Source organism: Talpa occidentalis, unplaced genomic scaffold (genome assembly GCF_014898055.3).
Source record: "Talpa occidentalis isolate TD23 unplaced genomic scaffold, MPIMG_talOcc4v2.1 talOcc4.8, whole genome shotgun sequence".
Classification (NCBI taxonomy): domain Eukaryota; kingdom Metazoa; phylum Chordata; class Mammalia; order Eulipotyphla; family Talpidae; genus Talpa; species Talpa occidentalis.
In genome coordinates this window covers 86973895-86996657 of record NW_023605194.1, presented here as the reverse complement: position 1 = coordinate 86996657, position 22763 = coordinate 86973895, and the positions used below count along the sequence as shown (strand labels likewise).

Genomic DNA, 22763 nt, shown 5'->3' with positions numbered 1-22763 from the left:
TAGGGGTTTAGGGACACTCCTCTTTATTTTTTTTTTTTTTTTTTTAAGATTTATTATTTATTTATTTATTTATTTATACAAGCACTGGGTAGAGTCAGAAGCGCGGGAGGGTGAGAGAATTCACCAGAGCCAGAGCGGGGAGCAGAGCAGGCAGAAGGACCGAAGGACACTGCTGAGGGGAGCAGCGGGCGGCAGGAGAGGTCTGCGCGCCATGCGGGACCCTCCTCTGGTGGCCAGGGAGCAGCTGGGGATCAGAACTGGCGCTGCAGAGGCTGCGGGCAGCTTCGCAACCCAAAGCTCAACCGCTGCGCCACCGGGGAGGCCCGGGACACTCCTCTTTAGATGTGAGTAATCTTACCAACCCACCCAGGCATGACGAGTGTCTTGTGACACAAGTTTTCAAATCATTTGAGTGAATGTCAGGGAATATGGTTACTGGACCACAGAACTGAAACACCAGGCAGGGGGAGGGTGTGAAGGGGTTGGAACAGAGAGGGAAGGAAGCACAAAGGACTATGGTGTGAACTGTAGGTGATTTGCGATTTGGTGGTGGTTGCATTACAGTGGTGATAGCTGATGGGGGTATGAGGAGTATAGAGGAACCAAATAAGGGGTCAGGAAAATAAATTAATAAAGTAAAAATGAACATCAACAGGCAACCACAGACCAGAGACATTCTGTAGGGGAGGAGGAGGGAGAAGGATCAGGACAGGGTGGGAAGAGCACAAAGGACTATGGTGATGGTGCACGTGTGAGTTGATGATGGGAACTTCATAGGGAAATCATACATTGTACAAAAATGAAGGATGATGTAATACATATATAAAAATAAAATAAAAAGACAAAAAATAAGTCAAATAGAATTTAAAAATTAAAATAAATTTGTTGAAGAGTAAAACAAAAAGAGTATGATTTATAAAAAGTGACAAAGCTGTTTTATAAAATGTCCTTTAGCATTGTCTTTGACAGTAATCACTAATTTTAATAAATTCAACATATTAATTTTTCTTTCATGGATGATGATTTTGGTGTTTTTCTTTTTCTAAAACTCATTGCTTAATCCGGCAGTGTCTTCAGTCCGTCTGCCTGCTCTGCTCCCTGCTGTCTCTGGTGAATTCTCTCACCCTCCTGCGCCTCTGACTGTACCCCAGTTCTTGTATAAATAAATAAATCTTTAAAAAAAACCCTCATTGCTTAATCAAAACACTCCTAGATCTTCTACTATGATATTATCTACAAAAGTTTTAATTTTGCATTTCCCAGATAGGTCTTCTCTCACTTCTGAGTTAATTATCTTTCGAAGGTGTAAGGTTTATTTCTAGATTCTTATTTATTTTGGGTTGTGGCATATGCACATCCAGCTTTTACAACATGGTTTATCAGAAAGTTTGTTTTTGATCTGTTGAGTTCCCTTTGCATCTTTAATTGGTTGGCTACATTTTTGTGGCTCAGCTCAAAACTCTATTCTATTCCATTGATTGATATGGCTATTGTTTCACCAGCACATGCCGCCTTGGTTAATGTAGCATTAGTCAGTCTTGAAGATAGGTAGTTTCATTCCTCTAACTTCATTTTCAATATTGATATGGTAGTTCTGGGCCATTGGGCTTGCATATATGCTTTCAGCAGTTCATCAATGTCCTCAAAATATTCTACTGGTTTGTACAAAGTCCTGGCCACCAGTCACTATGAACTGAACTCTGGTGTGTCTGATTGGCAGAATTTAAGTCTCATATCATCCATCTTTTACTTGCTAGTAAGTGTGAGCATTCACATTGTAGTTTCTATTTCTGAGAGACAGGATTCATGGAGATTCCTGCAGAAATAGAAACACTATTCGAGAGGTGATCATAAATTGACAAGTTGAGTACAGTCACCAGTTGCTACTAGTGGACCCACTCTTGTACTTACCCATTTTGGTTTTTGAGGAACATTTGTGTTTGTTCCACTTTTAGGACCACCTGTCACCACAGGTCTGTCTTCTGACTGACCTCACCTGGGCTCTTGGCTTCAGGATTCAGTTTTTTGCACATTTGCTGGAAGCTTGTCTGACTCTAGTAGAAGCAGGGACTACAAGCAGGCAGCTCATCTGCTGTGGAGTTTTATTTACTATAATTTTAGACTCTAAGTTGCTACTGAAAGTTTGATAGTTTTGGTATTGGCAGTTACCCCGCCTTTCAAAGGTATTTCTTCTTTGGCCTCTGTCTAGAATGAATGGTATGAGGAGAGAAAAAACATCAATTAAGAGGCAGTTCCTGGATGCTGGCTTTGGTCTCCGCTGCTCCCGGTGCTGGGACCTGCCCACACCTAAAGGTGCTTGGTCAGCAGAGCACGAGCAGCGAGACCACAGAAGCAGGGAAACTTCACCAGCCAAGAGGCTTGCGTAAATTATTACTCATTTCTGGAGCATGATTTCTCAACCAAGGATTGTTGGAAAAGACACCTGCTGGACCCCAGTCCCTCCAACATGCTAATTTGGAAGGTCTGAGTTAGTGCTTGGACACTTATAATGTATACATAAACAAACGTGTCAACATGATTCTGATGAATGTGCTTTGTTTAGACATACTGCTACCATGAAAGAAAAGATTTTTTTATTTTTATTTTTGGAGACAAGGATGGGAAGGGTGATATTATTCTATATTTGGTTTATGCCTACAAGACAAGATGGGGAGTAATTTGTGTGCATTCATCTTTCTCAGAATAAACTTTGGAGGGTGGTCAGAAAAGTAATGGTTAGAACAAATTACAGCTCTACTTCTTCAACATTATGCACAATCAGAATACCAAGATGCACATAAAGATATCTGGAGTTCAACCATAATAAAGAGATTGCAATATTTTTAATATTTCGAGTGCTATAATTGACCATACATCTCTATTTCTTTGTTTAGCTATATTTATTAGCAATCTATCTTCGCAAGATAACTGATTAGAGAAAACTTTAGATAGGAAGTAAAGTTTTGAGCTATCTTATCAGTAGATAACTGATAGATGATCTTTTTATTTACTCATGTGATATATCTGTCTCATTATTTTGATTACAAATAACACAATATGAGTAAAATACAAGATGGGTCCATGCATATGAAAATTCTAATAGAACACAATATTAGTGTTTGGTATATCATCATTTTTCCAGTTATCTTCTTTAAGGTGCTAAACACAAAAGTCTAAATTAAACAACTAGGTAGATATTCCTCACACATTTCCCTCTAACAACTATTCTGGAAGTTTATAGAGAATCAGAAAGTTTTATTTTTATAGGACTATATTCCTACATTCTGTTGTTACTAATTTTAGGTTAAAATTACTGAATAAACTGATAAGATCTTTATAGTAAGGAAAAATAGTGCTTTGAAACCTGAACAACAAAGGTTGTAGAAGGCATGGATCTTAACCTCTGTGTATTGAGGGCAAAATTAAGTTGATTAGTTACCTGGGTTTGATTTGGGGGGCTCTATGTTTTTTGTTGACCCCTTTTGTTCAGTGTCTTGTGGGGTGAAGCTGCTGAGTTTTTAATCTCACATACTCTATCACTGTCTCCATTAGAGATGTAATCACTCACCTGTCAAATCTATTTTGAAAAGGATTTTGGGGAGAGAATGCAATGATTTGTTCTTTACTTCTCTGAAATGATCTTTTCTGAAAATCGCACTACAAGCATACACAAGGGATAGTGTAATACAATCTCTGACAGCATTAGTTTGCTAACCTTATCCAATAAAGAGATTCTTCTTACAAAGGTTTATCATATTACCTCATCTCATAGTGTTGTTGCCCTCTTAGAAAAAAAATATTACCCGTTCAGAGAAATGCAAAGAAAATAACGTCTTTGAGAGGTAAACACAACTTCTAGTGTTTTCAGGGAGCATGAGCAATGCAGCAGACATCTAATGCTGGCACACCATCACTCTGCTATCATACACAATACACAGATGCATACATTTCACTGAATGCAAAGTGCAGGGTAATCAACCCAATCAGAACAGGAATATTTACTTGTCTTGAAGATCGAAAGGCATAGATTTCCATCCAGCTCTATCATTGGGGCATCAGCCACTCTAAATTACCAACAACATGCATATATGTTCAGTGAGAAAGCGTGAAGACCATGACAACTGGGAATTTCTAATTTGTGATTTGCACAGACAATAAGAAAGTTTCATCTGAAAGATGGCCTAGTGGTGTTTTTTACGCCATGGGAAAGCAGTCTCGTCGTTTGAATGATGGCTATATTTTAAGATTTTGAATCTTTTGTTCCAAAAGCCTACTTATCATGCCATAGGCAAGGGAGGGATCATCCTCCAAGATGGAGGACCCTGTGACACCTGTCACTAGGCAGATGATGGACGGAAGTTTATTAGCACCTATAGCAAGCATTTATTAGCAAGCCTGGGAAAGGCAGACCCTGCTTGTCACATGGGCCACAAGGCTTCGGACTCTGGAACAAAGTGAAAGGAGCTATGGAGGGGTCAGTGTAGGAACAGGAGCATGAGGTGGCTGCCACAGGTTTATTTGAATTATTTTGCAGACTGGCAGGGAACTTACACCCATTACATAAGGAAAAGGAAAGTCTGTGCTCGTCCCCTAATAAGGAGGGCTGTTAAATTAAGGTATTTTATCCAAAGAAGCACAGTAGGGAGGGGAACTGATGGTTTGGCCATTTGAAGTCCCTTGTTTTCCCAAGTATCAAGGTAGCACTGGATATTGAATCTTAATTTTTTTCAGGCACAATACCAGAATTTGGAACAAATTGCACCTTCTATACTTTTTGCTTCTCTTTTTGGTAACTGCGGCTCTGCAAAATACACCCTGAAATAAAATGATCCCCAGTCATTTTTAGTTTTTAAAAACTGTGTTCACCTGGTTACACTCATTTCTGAACTAGCTTCATTTGCTACTTATGGGAAATTCTCACTGCAAAAATTTGATGTTAGTATTATAATATTAAAGACACATATTTACCATATCCATATAATAGGCCTATGAATTTGCTAGAAGATAGGTTAACATGATGTTATAGCATGATAACTTTACATGACTGGTTTTATTAAAATAAAATTTCTGAATATTTTTATTTCAAATAGACACATTCCTATAGGGATAATATTTATTTTTTCCTGATAATTTAAGTTCATTTAAAACAAGGTGGGGGGCCTCCCCAGTGGCGCAGCAGTTGAGTGCTGGCTGCGAAGCTGCCCGCAGCCTCTGCAGCACCGGTTCGATACCCGGCCAGTGGCGAGGGTCCCACATGGCGCGCAGACCTCTCCTGCTGTGCCTGCTACTCCCCTCAGCAGTGTATTTCGTCGGTCTGTCTGTTCTGCTCCCCACTCTGGCTCTGGTGAATTCTCTCACCCTCCCGTGCTTCTGACTGTACCCAGTGCTTGTATAAATAAATAAATAAATATTTTAAAAAATAATGTGGGAATGTGATACCAGTAAAAAGTTAAATTAATACAATATTTAATTCAGTTTCTTAGAGCTCAACTCAAGATGGTGTGTTTAATTTCAGGTTTTTTCAGCATATAAATATCATAAAATTTAAAAACTAAATTTTGAATCACACTGCATACTATATATTTTTCTGAAATGTGCTGTCTTCACTTATAATATTAATTCATGGGAATTTTCTCATTTAAATAATTTTCTAAATCTGTTTATTTATTGCATATTGTAGTTGATGGATCCACCATTTGTATTTAACTTTCTCTCCTAAAATTTTTTGTACATCATTTTCACTTCTGGGAATAATACAATGACTATCCATACTCATAAGGCTCTGTTCACATTCTTTATTCTTATTTTAGGATGTCTTCATTATAAATGTTAATACTACTATTTGAGAAAAAAATGTTTCCAGTTCAGTTGTTAATGTGTTACTCTGAATGTGTCCCACCCTTAATGAGAATTCCCTAGAGGATAAATACTTTAGCTACTCAGTTCTCACCTCTTTTGATTTTGGTCAATAGCAATTAAATAACACCAATGTTGGGCCTTCCCTGGTGGTGCAGGTGGTTGAGCTCAGCACTGTGAAGCTGTTTTCAGCCTCTGCAGTGACAGCTTGATCCTGGCCAGCAGGCAAGGATCCCATATGGCGTGGCAGACCTCTCCTGTCTCCCCCACTGCTCCCCTCAGCATTGTATTTCCTCAGTCTGCTTGTTCTGTTCCCCACTCTGTCTCTGGTGAATCCTCTCACCCTCCTGCACATCTGGCCTGTACCCCGGTTCTTGTATAAATAAAATCTTTAAAAAAAATAAAAAAATACGTAACACTGATGTTCATCTTGTAAGCACAATAAATGTTGCTTTGCAGTGTTTGCAATTTTCTGAGTGAAAAACTAAAGAAGACATCTAATAAAAGTCAAATATATACCATAGAACATATGTGGTTGGAAGGAATGACAGGGAAATAGACTGGGGGAAGTAATCTTGGAGGAGGGAATGTACTACTATTATATATTCCCTGGCTTATTACTGGTTCAAACATACTTTTTTTATATTTCAATGTTTCTTAATCATAAAAGCCTAGAAAAAATATATATCATTTTTATAACAAGGACATATACTATCAACATCCAAGTTTTGAAAACACTTTTTATAAATCTGTCAGAGTTTAAGTTCCTAAATGATACATAAAAATGGATGGTTTTGATGAACACACCAGAAATGACACAAAATGGAAGAAATTATTATTTTTATTATATTTAATAATGCAATATTATCATTTGTTATATTCTGGTATGCTTTAAAACAACCATAAGTACACTGCAATGGAACATTACAAATATTTTTGTTTGTATTTGAATATATATCCTATCCAGTTATTTTTTTAGGTGAGATTTAATATTCCATTCACCCCATGCTTTGGGATAAAGCAGTATGGGTTTACTCTTCTGCTTCTTTCAGTATCAAAATTAGCTGACAGACTAAATAAAATACTTTGTTAAATTTCAAGAGAAAATTCAATATCTTTTGTCATTTGAATGGCAAGACATTTATCTTACAAGTTCATATGGGGAAGTGAAAATGGAAAACAAGCCTGACTACCAAATATGGATTTGTCAATTATGAGAAAGATACCCTAAAATATAAAGAAAAATAATTGTAATTATCTGTATTCAATATGAAAATTAATCTGTTCAAATTGCCTTTTTTGTTTTCCCGGCCTCCTGTCCTTCTATCTGAATGAAGCAGGTACTTATAATTACATGCAGGGGTGCACAGGGTCCTCCTTCCTCCCTGATACCAAGCTTTAATGAATTTCATTATTCTTTTTTAATTTACATACTCTTGCAGAATAAAGATTCCCAAATCATTAACTAATTTGATATGTCTGAAATACCAATTCAATTGTCTGGTCCCTTGAGATTTTCAAATATCTTGTTCAAACACCTCTTAACTTAGTTTCTTAATTAGATACACTGTGATGGATGGGCTTTTATAGCACAGTCTCAGAGGGACAGTGAATCAGCCTAATTTTTATGACAATTTAGGAGACTTAGATTAAAAGTCATTTAAAACAATCAAGTCAGAGTTTGTGAAGAAATAGTCTGGGTCCCATGAATAAGGTTTCAGTTTATGCAGATCTGAAGTAGTATAAAAATGTTAAGTAAGTGGATCCTATTTTGTTAGTGAATAGTAAATATTGTTGAATGAGATTTAAAAATATCTGTTATTGGATTATAAGGAAAAATACAAATTTGCAAAGATATCATGTTCATAGAGAAAAGAATTAAAACATGAGGGATTAGAATAAACAATACTGTGGAAATTGTTGAGCTTTTGAAAGGCCTTATTTTTCTTCTAGTTACCTCAGAGGCTAAGAACCATAGCATTTTTTTTCCAATGTCACTTCTTATATTTTGATATTTACTCTTCTGTAATGTTAATATAAAATAATATGTCCATGTTAAAAAAACAAGACTGTAAAAGGAGTTTTGTATCTATTTTGCCAATATGTTTTATATTATAATAAGTGTGAAGGATTTGATTTTATAATGATAGATGTAAAATGTCAGAATTCTCTTTTATAGATCACATTTCAGAGAATCTGATTTCAACTCCTCAGGCATTTAATGCATTTTAAAAGGCTTAATTTATTTTTGTTAATAAATTTAAGTCTCCTTAGTAACTGAGAGGAAAACAACAAGCTATATATAGTGCTGCTTTCTACAAACTAATAAGTAAAATGCGTTTGAAAGTTATAGTAGTGATAATTTTAGAGGAATATTAGAAATACTAATTTTGTCATATTATGCCATTTTATATGGGCCTGGCAAGAAATAGGTACTCAATAACCATGTGCTAAATGAAAGATTCTAAAATACATTTTCATCATCAGGATATTCACTCCACTGTGTTTATTTCCAGCCTAGCATGGGACTGCAGTGATGGTGAAGCAGTGCATTTATATTTAAAAAGCCAGAATGATTAAAAATGCAAAAGCAATTGAGCAATTTAATACTCACATTTTTAAATTTAGTATAATATATCAACACATAAACACATTTTATAGCATTCATTATTTCCTATGTAACTCCAGGATGAAATCATTTGTCTTAGGTGATATGTCAAACAAAAAGTGAGGACTTTACAAATATAACTAATAGACGGTTTACTTAGATTAAAGATGTTAGATTTTGGAATTTTCAGGAATGGTCTGTTAGAATCTTTGGGAAGAAAAAGGGATAGTGAGGTAGAAAGACAATCAAACCGGAATAAGGGCTTAAGGCTGAGGCTTCAAGCTGTTATTAACTTTATTTACTTATTTTCTATTTTTTAAATTATTATTAAGTTAACATTGTTTTACAACACTGTAAATGATTCTCAAATATAGGATCCAACCTCTTCATATGCATGGTACCACACCACACCCAAGGAACCCACAGTTAATTTCAAACAATAATTTTAATTGTGGGGACTTGTGTTTATGTATCTGTGATTTAAGGAGACTAGGTATTACCTTTTCATCTGTAAAATTCAATGATTTGGGTGATTTAACCAGTTTAGTGGTCTGAAGATTATACTTTATTTTAAGCAATTATATATGTGTTGAATATCTATATGTACATAGGATATGAATATACACTATACATACTGTCTACATACACATATATAGAACATATATATTCTATAGAACATATAAATAGATAGAATAAATATAGAGACTATACCCACTGTATGTACACAATATATTATATACAACACACTATCTATTAGAGTAAATGGAAAAGGTCCACTTCCTACCTTCAAGAAGTTTACATTTCCCTGGAACATACACAGAGACCAGAAATTGTATATCTCTAGATTGCAAGCCCCAGAAAAATCTTTTTTAATCTGTTGTCTTCAGACTGTACTCTCAATGCTGAATCATCAATTTGACATCTAGTAGGGCTTCAATAAACATTTGCTTAATACATAATGATTAATATTCTGTGAATGGCATGAACTTAAGCATTAAAGCTGTACTGATTAGCCTCTGCCACTTACCTGTCCTTTCCTCCTCTGATTTGAGTGGGAGTGCTCACCTCCAATGGCCTTACAAGTACCTTTACCTGCTGCCATTTGGTGGGATTCAGATAGTGGGAGGCACTGGCAGGAAAGCAAAGGGGAGAAATAGGGAGAGAGGATTTTATGCATTTGCTCCTTTGGGTTCCGGGTGTTGCCATGGGGATTCCAGGATGTTTCTGTGATTGCATTTTTGTAAGACACAAGCCCACCCCCCCATTTATGACTTCAACTTTTTAGGCTCTAGAACACTGTTCTCCCTTTACCCTTTCAGACCTGGAAGTGATAACTTCCTACACTTGTTTAACATGTTTTCTTCCTCATTTCATGGGAGTTCTTTTAAACTGCTAACAATCTTTTTGTTAAACTCTTTAAACTTGTTTAACTTTCTGTTAAATCCTTTTGAGATCACCATCTGTTTCCTGCCTGAATCCTGTCTGATAGAAATGTATTGGAACAATGGAATAATTGGAATAATGAATAGCAAAAGAAAGTAAATAAAACTTTGAATTTAGGGACAGTGTCAAACCAGATATCTCCAAATCAGCTATCAATGACTTATTACACAAATTCACAAAAGTATTTAAATACTCTGGATTTCTCCATTAAACATGAAATTATTGGTGAAACATTTTTCAGATCCTTTTGATAGTATTATATACATTAAATTAAATATAGCAAGATGGTATGAGTGCTAGCTAGCTGAACTTTGCTAAATGGTACAGATACTCTCCAACATCTTTGGAAATATTATTTCCAGTTTTTCACTTGTGTAAGCATCATATTTCACTGGGCCCATGATTGGAGGAATATACTATAAGTTGACTTTGGGATTATAAGTCAACATTATAAGTTGACTGTGTGTTATGTTTGGGCCAGTGAAAAGCTATCAGGCATGATGAGAAAAGAGTTGTTAAATATGCCTTGGGAATTTTGATTTCACTTTATTATAATTAGTCTTTTTTCTGGTCCCTTATTTAGGATTTCTAAATTCCTGCTATGAGTGAGACCATCTGGTATTTTTCTTTTTCTTTCTGGCTTATTTCACTGAGCATGAGCCCTTCCGGCTCCATCCATGTTGCTGCAAATTGCATGAGTTTATCTTTCTTGATTGCTGAGTAATATTCCATTGTGTATATGTACCACATCTTCTTGATCCAGTCATCTACTTTTGTGCATTTGGGTTGTTTCCATAGCTTACATATAGATGACCAGCCCTCTTATTCCCCTGTGGTCTTCCCTGAGAAAAACAAGGATCAAGTATCCATCTGCCCAAGAAAAATATGGAAACACATGGAACAGATCTGAATCCAACAGAAATGTAAAACTAAGAGCAGTAGATCTTTAGCCTGAGGCAGCCAATCTCACTTAAGCTGCAGTTTCTAAGTGAGAAAAATACACATTTATTATTTTAAACCACTGATATTTTAGATTGTTATGCAACAAAACTTCACAATGCATTGTTTTTCCTGTTTGTCTAAATGTTACTAAATAGAAAATAAGGACAAGGCTAAAATTAAATTCAGGAGAAAATTTCATGTTTAAATTAGAATGAAAGGAAAGGGTAAAACAATGAAAGGAAACAATGGGTATTACAAAGGGAAAACCAAAGGGTACAACAATGAAAGGACAGGGTAAAACAGAGAGGATTTTTGCTTTTGACAATAGACAAACTGTTCACAGGTACCAGGTTTTTTTCTTTAACCATAAATGATTAAATAATGGAAAACATAAATGAAACAACTGTTTGCAAACACAGGACTAGAGGCAATGCAAAGCTTTGTAACAGAAAAGTCGTATTAGGTTATTGCTACAATTTTGCCCCAGCTTTCTGCCTGGAAGTGCTTTCTAGATACTACTGAAAGGAGCAAGCAAAGAACAATTACTAAGAATTTACACAGCAAAGATCCATACAGTTGGGCTGAGAATTGGGATTTTCATGAGCCAATGTCAAACATTTCGTCAATATTTGGGGAAATGAACAGTGGTCTCAAATGGTTACATCTTTGTAGTTGGGTTCCATTATCTCTAAAATAAAGGCACATGAGATCCAAATTAAAAAAGATGTTTTTAAAAGGGCATCAAAGAATCTGCTTGATCTGCAAGCACTTTACTCAAAAAAAAAAATGTTAAAGGAATGACTTTGGGCAGAAAATGTATTACATCTAAGACAAATCAAATATGTATATACCAGTGAGTCTCACAATTGTTGTTTCTCAGGACATATCCCCATATATAGTATGGCATTATTACAAAAAAAAGTAACAAAAAATGTGTTGGGAAGGATATGCAGAAATTTGAACACTTGTGTTAGTGGAAATGTAAATTGGTGCAGCTGTTATGGAAAACATTATGTAGGCTTCTCAAAAAAAAAAAAAAAAAAACTAAAAATAGATCTAAGTTATGATCTAACAGTCTGACTTCTGACTATATATCCCAAAGAAATGAAAACAGGATCTCAAATAGATAACTGCATCACCAAGGTCATTGCTTGCTCATTCATAATGGCCAAGATATGGAAACAACTCGCATGTTTTTTATTAAAGATCATAGAAAATGTGGAATGTACAGAAAATATTCTTTTAAAAAAGAAGGAAACCCTGGGGCCTCCCTCGTGGCACGATGAAGTTTCAGCACGATGAAGCTATCCGCAGCCACTGCAGCACGAGTTCAATCCCCATCCAGGTAGCTAACCCACATGGCATAGCAGACCTCTCCTATCTCACTCACTGCTCCCCTCAGCAGTGTATTTCATTGGATCCACCTGTTCTGTTCCCCACTCTGTTTCTGGTGAATCCTCTCACCTCCTGCACCTCTGGCCTACACCCCAGCTTTTTTATGCATGCATAAATAAATCTTTGGAAAAAAAATTCCTGTCATATATAACAACGTGGAAGGCTCGGAATACACTGTGCTAAGTGAAATGAGCCAGACATGAAGGATTCCATTGATTTCACTTCTCAAATGTAGTTTCAAAATTCAGACTCATAGAAAGGGAGAGTAGCGTGGTGGTTGTCAGAGCCTGGGAGATTGGGACAATTCAAAGTACTGCTCAGTAAGTTTAAAGTTTCAGTTAAGATGAATAATTTCTAGAGATCCATTGTAAACCTTTATGCCTATACATAATGATACTAATTGTGTAGTTAATAATTAGATAAAAGTGTAGCTATTAAGTTACCATTCTTACCATAATAAACTTAAAAATCTTATCTTTTAAACTGCACACGGGACCTCCGTGGTGGTGCAAGGGGTTAAGTCACAGCAGTATGAAGCTAACTGCAGCCACTGCAGCAGGAGTTATATCCCTGGCCAGGGAGGTGACCCACATGACACAGCAGACCTCTCTCTCCTATCTTGACTGCTGTTCCCCTCAGCATTGTATTTCGATATATCTACCTGTTCTACTCCCCACTCTGTTTCTGGTGAATCCTCTCACCCTTTGTACTTCTGGCCTACACCCCAGCTCTTGTATGCATAAATAAATAAATATTTAAAAATGCAAATAATAAAATTTATTACCTTGCTATATTTTGGTGCAAATATTTTAATTTTAATCAGTATGCATGCACATGTGTGTGTACACGTATACATGTACATGACAGTAAGGAAGAATGTGGTAATGTTTTAAATTTTGAAATTCTCTGTATTGCTTATGTAAATATAAGAGCCGAGTCCTCACATTTACTTTCATTCAGTGCGTAATAATGGCTTCAAGTATAGGAAGAAAATCTGGTTAACACAGACAAGTAATTTAAAAAGTTAGGAGTAGTTTAAGGTCTTTTCAGATAACTGTGGATATTTGTACTTGATATAATGTCAAAACTTGACAACTGGTATCTTCTTAAAGATTAATTTTAATAAGGAATCTGAAACCATATCAATGTATTTTTTGTAATTTGTTACATTAAAATTCATTATTCTATCTTACACTTTGAGTGACTCTTCTGGATGAATGGTTTTGTAACATTTACCATTCTTCATTTAAGGAAATGTCATTCCATAGAATTATTCAACTTTTTCAAGTATATAAAAAAATCACTTAAAATGTATTATGTAGTTTATAATATAAGGAGCCATAGAATATATGATAATTATTATCCAAAGGACAGGAAGGTGGACATTATAGTATGTTCTTACAAGATTCTATAGTGTAAGTGTAGTGGTATAACATTTTTAGTAAGTGGGCCACGAGAGAAGTTTTGAAAACTTTATCCATAATTGTGATTTTAGCGATTTACCCTGTAGATTCTATCACTTTTTGATTTGTATAAAATAGTGCATAAAAATTAAGATTGTTATGTCCTTTTTTAAGATTTATTTATTCATGCATACAAAACGAGGGTACAGGCCAAATGCGCGGGAGGGTGAGAGGATTCACCAGAGACAGTGGGGAACAGAACAGGCAGGCTGACTGAAACACACTGCTGAGGGGAGCAGCGGGCGAGACAGGAGAGGTCTGCCTCACCATGTGGGAATCTCCCTGGCCGGCCAGAATCGAACCCTTGCTGCAGGGGCTGCGGACAGCTTCACAGCACTGCACTCAACCTCCTGTGCCACCAGGGGAGGCCCTGTTAGGTCCTTTTTATAAATTGTTCCCTTTGCTATTGTAACATTTTCCTCTGTATCCATGGCATTTTTTCTTGTTAGAAAGCCTATTATAGCTTACATATTTATGTTACTTCTCTAGGTATCTCCTGAATAGTATGTGCATACTGTATCTTTTCCATACTTTTAAATTAAAACGATGTATTCATTTTAGAAGTCATTTTTCTAGTCTTTTCCCTCATTATTTTTGCTGCCTTGCTCCCTGAGTTTAAACCATTTATATAGAATACTCTTATCACCATGATTTAAATAAAGCTTCTGATCTTTTTCCCCCTATTTTTGCTTCAGCTTTTGTTCTTTTCTTGCCTTTATTTGTATTCACCTAAAACTTTTCAAAATGTAATTTTATTGCTAATACCAATTTAATAATAATATCTTTGTTTTTCTTTTTGTCATTGTTCTAGAGTTCACAAACTGCATCTTTTAAAAGAAACACATTTGATAATTTCAAATAAATATGATAAAATAAAGACTAATAGCAATTTCAAAGTTTGATTCAATAATTAGAAAAGTTTCACTACAAATTTTAATTGGATAAGCTTTGAAAACATTTTATTAAATGTTCTTGTGTTGCTAAATTTCTCAGGAAATTATACAAATCTTAAAGTGCATATTTTTACAAAATTTAAATTAGTGAAACAATAAATGCACAGTATACTTAAATAATTTAATTTATTTCTTCTGGGGTACATGCCTTTCTGAGGTTACATATACAGAGTGTTTTAAGGTTCCTGGACTAAGACCAGATTAGTGAATTCACACAAAAAAAGCAAGGTTTAAGTAAACTTCTTGAGGGTCTTATCTAAGGGACACAAAAGGGAAGCAGGCTTAGGTAGACAGGGAAGACTGCTGGTCCCAAGGGCTATTGGGGGCTAATATTAGGGCTAATTGTGACTCTGTGGAGTACTACCTCAGGTCTGAGACTACATGAGGGACTATGTCAATTTCTCACTGCAGGTCACTTCACCAAACAAAGTAGATGCCAAGGCAGTAATATCATCAGGTAGCTTAGCTACATCTCGGCAAGACCTATGCAGATTATTTCTTATTGAATGAACATTAACATGAATAGGTAGACATATTCCGGTACTTCTGCGTTCTATCAAATTAGCTATTTTAAAAGGTGTGTTTTTCCACATGTCTGTTCTCAACAAATTTCCTTTTAGTCTAAGTTAAATTCTATAAATGATACAGTAAATTTCTCCCAACTTTACCTGGGGCTAATAAAGAGGTAGTGGTTGTAACAAATAAAAACTATTTTGGCCCTGAAATGAAGTGACAGACCAAACTCATGAGCCCAGACCAAAGCTGTGCTCACATTTCTGTAATTGAAAGATGTAAGAGCTAATGATTAGAAACTGAAAGAATAATACCCAACCTGAATTAAACTGCAACACAGAGAGTGACATTAAGAACACAGAATTAGAAGGCAGAATGATGCTAAACAAAGACTTTTCAGCATTGTCAAGAAAGTTACTGAATATTCTCCCTGTGGGACATTTGCAGCAATAGCTAGCCTTGTACTAATGGAATAACAATGCATGAAAGCCACCAAAAAAAAAAAAAAAAGAAAAGAAGAAGAACAAAAGGTGCAACTTACATGAAGTTATATGCTCAGTATGCAAAACCCAAGAAAAAGTACAGCTCTGACTACAACCACAAAAAGGCAGCACATTGTTGAAAGGGGAGAAGGGAACTAATTCAGTTAATTTCCTTTAAAGAGATAAAACAAAGTCACAAGAGAAAACAAAGTCCTTTGCTACTATTTCCATATGGAATATTGTGTAAAGAAACTAGAAAATAGAAAGCTTTTGCAGCTTTTATATAATAAGAAATATACTTCCAGCTAGCCTTGTAGCCTTTATATTTTGAAGAGGTCCCTGTTTGTATAGAGTGATTAGATATCATATGTGAAATATTAGTAAGATCTGTTATTTTTCTTAAATATGGAGAAAACAAAGTAAAACAAAAGCTACAATAATATATATATATAAATATTGAATTTTTATGAAAATTGACATTTGTCATTAGTGACTTTAATATCTGGCAAAATATTATCAGCCATCTAGTCGATGAAAAAGTGGACTTCTTTCTACTGGCAACTGGGGAGCGAAGTTGGTTTCTAGTGTAGCTGAACTCACTGCACATATTATGTGAGCATGGGTCTGTATTTGTTTTCTTTGGACCAAATCTCTAACATCTTTATTTTCTGTCACTTTCTATTCATTTTCTGTAGAACAACAGGTTAAGACCACTCAGTGGTGGTTTCTGCCCTTTCCGTGACCTGTGATAAGAGAGGAGCAGACCAATCTGGGGGTCACTCTGGGGCTCCAGGCTGCTTTGGGGAGCTGCTGAATCCATACAGAGGGCACCTGATCATCAAGAGCAGGTTGCAGCCTCAGGCTGAGTAGCAATAAATTCGGGAGCTGGAGCAGTCTGTGCACCCTGAAATTCCTCCTTGGTCATGGCCTTTCAGCAGAAGCCTGCTCCTCCTTCTGCACCTGTGTAGGTCCCTGCAGAAGTGAGGTTCAGGTGCCAATGTCGCAGGTGCTCATGGGGCTATGTGCCACGTGAGTGCGTGAGCTCCTTGCTGTTACAGGGATGGCCATGTCGGCAGAGTAGTGGTAATGGGTTAACATGACTCCTCTGTGAGAGGCCGGCGGTTGGCCCTGGGATCACTAATGGCCAGAAGTTCCAGCTCCCAGCGGCTACCCGGCTCTCACTGGGGAGGTGGCAGGAGTGAAGCAGCCAGGACTGGGAGTGGCAACAGGGCCAGCAGAAAACCTCTGCGCAACTCACTGGACAGTGTTCCAGGAGGAGGTGACACTAATGTCAGCTGGATTTCAGTGACACAAACTACCACCCACAGATGCTTCTCTGAGGTCCCCTTTGAATTTATGGGATCATACCACCACTTTTCCTTTTTGTAGATGACTGTTCAAACTGGAAATCAAGGTTGGAGACACCTAAGTGGGTTCTTGCTGCAAGAAATTAAAGGACATTCTCCTTCATCTGTAGAACTACAAGGGTTGTGGACATTGTGAACCAAGTTTCCCTTTAAGTTATGATGGGGAACCAGAATAACTCTGTATGGATCCTCCTCCGGTTAGCACAGAAAAGCTTAAATATCTATAGTTTTTTAAGCTCTCATATACTAAGTTAAAACACTAACCATGATATGCCTGCAATGTAAATAACAAAAAATGATATAAGTAAAATAATATAAGTGAATTTTAATAATATAAATGATAATATAAATATATATAGAAAAAATGGGGATTTTATTCTGACTTTGTCTCCTTTTAAGTACAGAAAGGATTGCTGTCCTTTGTAATTTATTCCATTCCATTGCATTTTAATTTAACTTATATTGGTTTTACCCTGTTATATTTTTAAGCTAACTGAAGAATGAGCTAAGTACTAATGACCTCTCATTTCATATCACCACATTACCAGAGCTTTCACTCTTAATGCCAAGATCTACCATATCTTTCTTCCAAGAGTTACAACAGTTTTATTAGTTGCTGAACAAGGATCTAAGTGCCCATAATCTTCCTATTTTTCCTATAAAATTTCTAGGTTTGGGGGAGGGTATTTGAAAAGTGTGAATAATCTAATAAGCATAGAAATGAATAAGCAGTTTTCATACAAATTAACATAATGATGCATAAATTCATGCATAATTAAATGCATGCAAGTCAAAACAGCATTAAACAATTTAGCCAACACTTAAAAATAGTAATAATTACTAGTTCAACCTTTGTAAAAGAAAATTATCAGAATAATTAAAGTATTTGAAAATTAAAATTTCATATACTTCTTGCCCACTGGCTTCATAGCTAGGAATGTCCCCTATTCATATATTCAAAGCAAGTATAAAAATATGTTTATTTCAGCTAAGTTATTAGCCAAAAATTAGAAATAACTTATATGAAATTCTAGGCAAATATCCTATGCAATTATTAGAAATAAAATTAATTAGAAAATTAGACACACAAGATAAAATATTTCATAAATTAAGGAGTATATGTCTTATTTAATCCATTTCACTTATTAATTGATTCACCTTCTGTTTTAACAAATATGTATTTTAGACATTAAGCTAGAAGCTGCTTTTAGAAGAGAAATTCCTCTTATTTTAATTAGCCTTTTTTCAGAGAGTGTTATCTCACACAGTTGATACCTATATGCAAATTAGACACCACTTCTAGATATATCAAGATGAAAGTTGTTTTTTCTTCTGGGCAGATGTAGCCACATCACAGAGAACAAAGTTGGCAAGAGGGGCAAAGGCCATTTTATATTCTTGCTCTTGACCCCTTGGCAGGCACCGTTCTGTAGTGTACACTCTGATAGCCTACTCAGAGGTGCTAGAACTTAGGAAATGCATTACTGAAAATATAGACATTTGATTGAATCATTTTGATTTTCTTTTTTTCTTTTTTTTTGCAGAGTCTTATTTACATGTGTAGATAAAAGCTTTGGTATGGCAATTGAAAACTCATGATGAACTCTTCTGGATAATTTTTTTATTCTTCTCTCTTTTATTCGTAGGTAGCTCTACAGAAGAATCTCCATTGTTGCTCAAGCAGGAAACATCCTGATGTTCAACAGAAGGTAGGCAATATTACTTTCCATTGTGACTATAGCAGATAGTTCAAGAACAGGGAGCACAGTTGAACACTCACTCAGGGTCAGATTTAAGATTTTTCGCTGTCTTTCTTTAAAACTTTTAACATCAGTTGCTAGGGAAGCATATGTTGGCAAAGCTGACTTTGTGCTGCAGTTGCTCCTTGGGATCTGAACTTTATATTTGGACAAATGTAGTTGGGTATTAAGGAACTAAGAAGGGATGAAATGGAAAATCAGGTTCTTTATACAATATTTAATTTTTCTGTCTTCTCTTACACATTTTTGAAATATGTTTTCTAAAGAACTTTATTTGAAATTTACTTTTAGTTTGCTTTCTTTTGATTATAGATTAGTAGTATAGAATAATTGGATAGTCAGTCACAGCACAAGATCAAAAAAAGTTTACTGAAGAGAAGAAAATCAGCAGCATCTGTTTCATCAGTAAAGAGCTCTCATTTCAGAAATCAGTTATTTCACATACGTACAGATATCTGTAATTAGTACTTCTTTAATCTATAATCCTTAATGATCCTGTGAGAATATTGCTACCTCATGATTTGTGATTTAATGGATGGGAAGAGTAAACAAACTTCCTTTGCTTGTTTGTGTCTTTGATAACTTATTGAGAGAGTTTTGCATTGACTTTAAATGAATTCTTCCAGCAATTTTGAATTTTGGTTCTGTTGAACATTTTTAAATAGCAAACAAAAAGATTTATCCTCTATTCTGAGACGCTTATGCATTCTCATTAATTTAGCCAGCAGCATACATAACATACATACTTTTTAAGGTTATTTTTTAATATATTGCAATATTTACATATTAACCTTCTGTGTCAAATGAAATCTGATGATACGACAGACTTTGATGTAACACTAATTGTAGTTTAACTTTTAAAAGAAAATTGATTTAGAAAATGTACTAACTCAAAATACTAGATGGGTAAGAAGCTGTCAACACACAGATGATAAAATGTCTCAGCTTAAAGATATATTAACTGTACATAAATAAAAACATTAATAAAGAAACAAAGACATAACTACATCATATTTTAATCTTTCTTGGTGGAAGCTATGATGTACCTGAAAAGTAATTAGTTTCTCATATTCTAGACTTTTAAATTTTATTTGGAAGGAAGTGATCTTAAAAGAACAAAGTATCAAAATAAAATAGATATTAACCATAACATACTCTAACATGTACTCATTTTAGAATAATTTGAAAACAAAAACTAATGCTATTAATTGAATGTTCTTAAAAAATTGCATGAATTGACATCATAAATTTCAAAACATCACTATAATGGTCTTAAAATTAAAAAAAAAATGAGAAGCATAAAGAACAGAGTCTAAATATTTGCCAAGATTACACAGTGAGCAAATGTTGCTGACAAAAACCTTGGCTCCAGAAATTGCATTCCAGCCTCTGTGCTACCCTGTTGTAACCACTGTACAGGATTAGTCTCCAAATATTACAGCAGTGATTTTTTTTTTTTACACTCAACAAATATTGACATGTACATCTTTACCATGGATTTCCTATTTTCATTTTAATCAAGTATTAAATATTAGCACCGTAAGGCAAACTGCAGAAATTCTTCACATTTGTCTTTCATTATTTTCCAATGGGATCAGATATTTTAAAAGAAATCATTGATTGGATTATTTATATATATTGTCAAGGCATTTTTCTACACAATGTTGCTGTGAACTCAAAGTAGGTAAATTTCTAACTTTTGATAGATATCCTTTGGGGAATAAGAAAGAAAAACATCTCTTTTAAGCAGTATATCTAGGAGATGGAGATCTCCGTGTAACTCTGAGGGTTTTATGACTATTCTATGGGCCTGGTCTTTGCTACACAGGGGACCTTTAAAAAACTCTAGAGGAACACATCTGCTGCAGTAGAAACTGCTGCATGCTTTTATTGACATGCCCTTCTTTCTTCTGCTCTCCCTGTTCTTCTCTCCCTTCTTCCCTATTATCGTATTTAATGTTTTCTTCTGTTTTGTCTCCTCCATTTTACCTTTCCATTCTGCTGGCATAATCTCTGAGACCTTACAGTTTCTCTGTCAGTTTAAACTATAAGCAGAAATAGTATAGAAAATGCTTGCAGATTTAATTTGTTTTAAAATATAATTATTCTTCTGGGATACTTTAAATAAAGTTAGCTCTCTTGCTAATATCTTTATATTAAAAAAGGAACTTTGGTATGCATTATGTTATTTGTTTCTTATAATTCTCTGATAAATACTTTTGGTGAAGAAAACTATTAAAACTTAACACTATTGACTATAAAGTGATAGCCCAGCAGAGCCTCCAATTAGTTAATAAATGCACATAAAATAGAACCCAGTCCCTTATCACACTTTTGGTCTCTATTTCTCTACCAGATTGCACCATGGGTGCAAGAGGAATCAATCGTTAATTGAATGTCTAGTATGTGCTATGTTCTGTCGGCATTAAAGAAATGCATTATGCTGCCTGCCCTGTAGTTAGGAGCCTCCAATATCCACGTGGATGAATCAAATAAAATTTAACCCTAGCGAGTGGACACTTATGTGTGAATGCACACTTTAATGTACAGTGGTCTTCAGGATCATAGACAGATTCCCTGCACCAAATATCTCTATCAGAGGTGCTCTGCAGACCCTGAAATCAAAGAGTCATTCATTCCAGATTGAACTGTTTTAAGTCTGTGAGAGGTTCCCCTCTTCCTAGTGCATTAAAACATATCACTAAATATTTTAATATGCTAGGACTTTAATGAGTATGTCATGAGTCTTCTAGAAGACTCTAGAAAAATTGAAAAAGAACCACAGCATAGAAAGGATAGTAGGTGTGTTTGGAGAGGTATGGAGCCCCAGTTCCTCACACTTTTAATTGGCACTGGTTTAGTTGCCAATATTCCCTCATCTCTATTTATTCTCATTAAAGAATGCATCATTCACCTTTAGAGATTTATATAACTCTCTGCTCTCTAACTCATAATCAATGTCAGATTTTTTTTTCTCCCTTTTGAAATTAACTGTATTTCTACAAGCTCCTTACTTGAAAGTCATGTTATTTCAAGGACTAAGCAGTTAAGTGACCAACAAGTGTGTCTCTTAGGTTTCTCATTCAGGCTCATCTGTGCATCTAAGTTTTCATGTTAATTGACTGATTGATTCCATTATACACAAAGACACTTTGATCCAGTCTGTGCTTTAGGGGAAAAAAGAATAAATACTGTTCCCACATCACATCAAAATATATTCAGAGAAAAAGATTTTCAAGATAATAGAATTCAATAAAACAAAAAGGTTCTACATTTCTAAACCATTTTGTAACCACATTGTAAAACATATATTCGTTATATGATGCCAGTTGTTTCATGTTATCTGTCACTAATTGCTTTTGCCTGCTGCATAACTAGACAACTAACTGCAGCTCATCTACACAATAATTTAATCTGTGATGTTAAGGAATGAGGCAATTCTGATCTGTTACCTAACTGTCCTCTATAGTTTACGATGGACCCACAGCATTTTAAAGTGGCTGCTAACACTTAGATTGTCATCCAGTACAACCCCTGCCTACAAGCAGAGACAATGTGGTTTTTAGTGCCTTTCCTAAGGTCACTTGGTAGCAGGACAAAACCTGGATCTCAGTTACCAGGTCTTTGGACAATCAATTAAATTAAATTTATTGGTCATAAGAGGTCTTTAAATTCTTAAACCAAAAGAGCTTTCTAAGGAGAGTTTAGACAACATAGTGATTTGGAGGGGGTTTGCAAAAGAAAAAAAAATATTTTTTACTAAAACAGCCTTTAAAATCACAACACAAAGGAAAATCTTCCTGCCCTCCTGCCATGAAATGTCAGAAGGGTGTTATGTTAATTTAATTAGTTTTTCCCATTCTGAGTGACTCCACTAAGAGCTTAGAATACTGCCCTCATTTGGGTTATTGAATTGCTGGAATGCTATACTTCAGTATTAATGGATTTATTTAATTTGATATCTTCATAATGCAATTGAAT

At 35.3% G+C, this 22763-nt stretch overlaps 2 long non-coding RNA genes across 2 annotated transcripts in view; one reads left to right on the top strand and one right to left on the bottom strand.

Annotated features, from left to right (window-relative positions):
• LOC119234290 (uncharacterized) overlaps positions 1-9662 on the bottom strand; it is a 51605-nt gene extending 41943 nt beyond the window's left edge. Inside the window, exon 1 of the long non-coding RNA XR_008550012.1 lies at positions 9492-9662. This is a non-coding gene — a long non-coding RNA (uncharacterized LOC119234290). The remainder of the gene's footprint in view (positions 1-9491) is intronic.
• The window catches only part of LOC129145027 (uncharacterized), a 185821-nt gene that overhangs the window by 46278 nt on the left and 116780 nt on the right, over positions 1-22763 (top strand). Inside the window, exon 3 of the long non-coding RNA XR_008550013.1 lies at positions 18673-18731. This is a non-coding gene — a long non-coding RNA (uncharacterized LOC129145027). The remainder of the gene's footprint in view (positions 1-18672; positions 18732-22763) is intronic.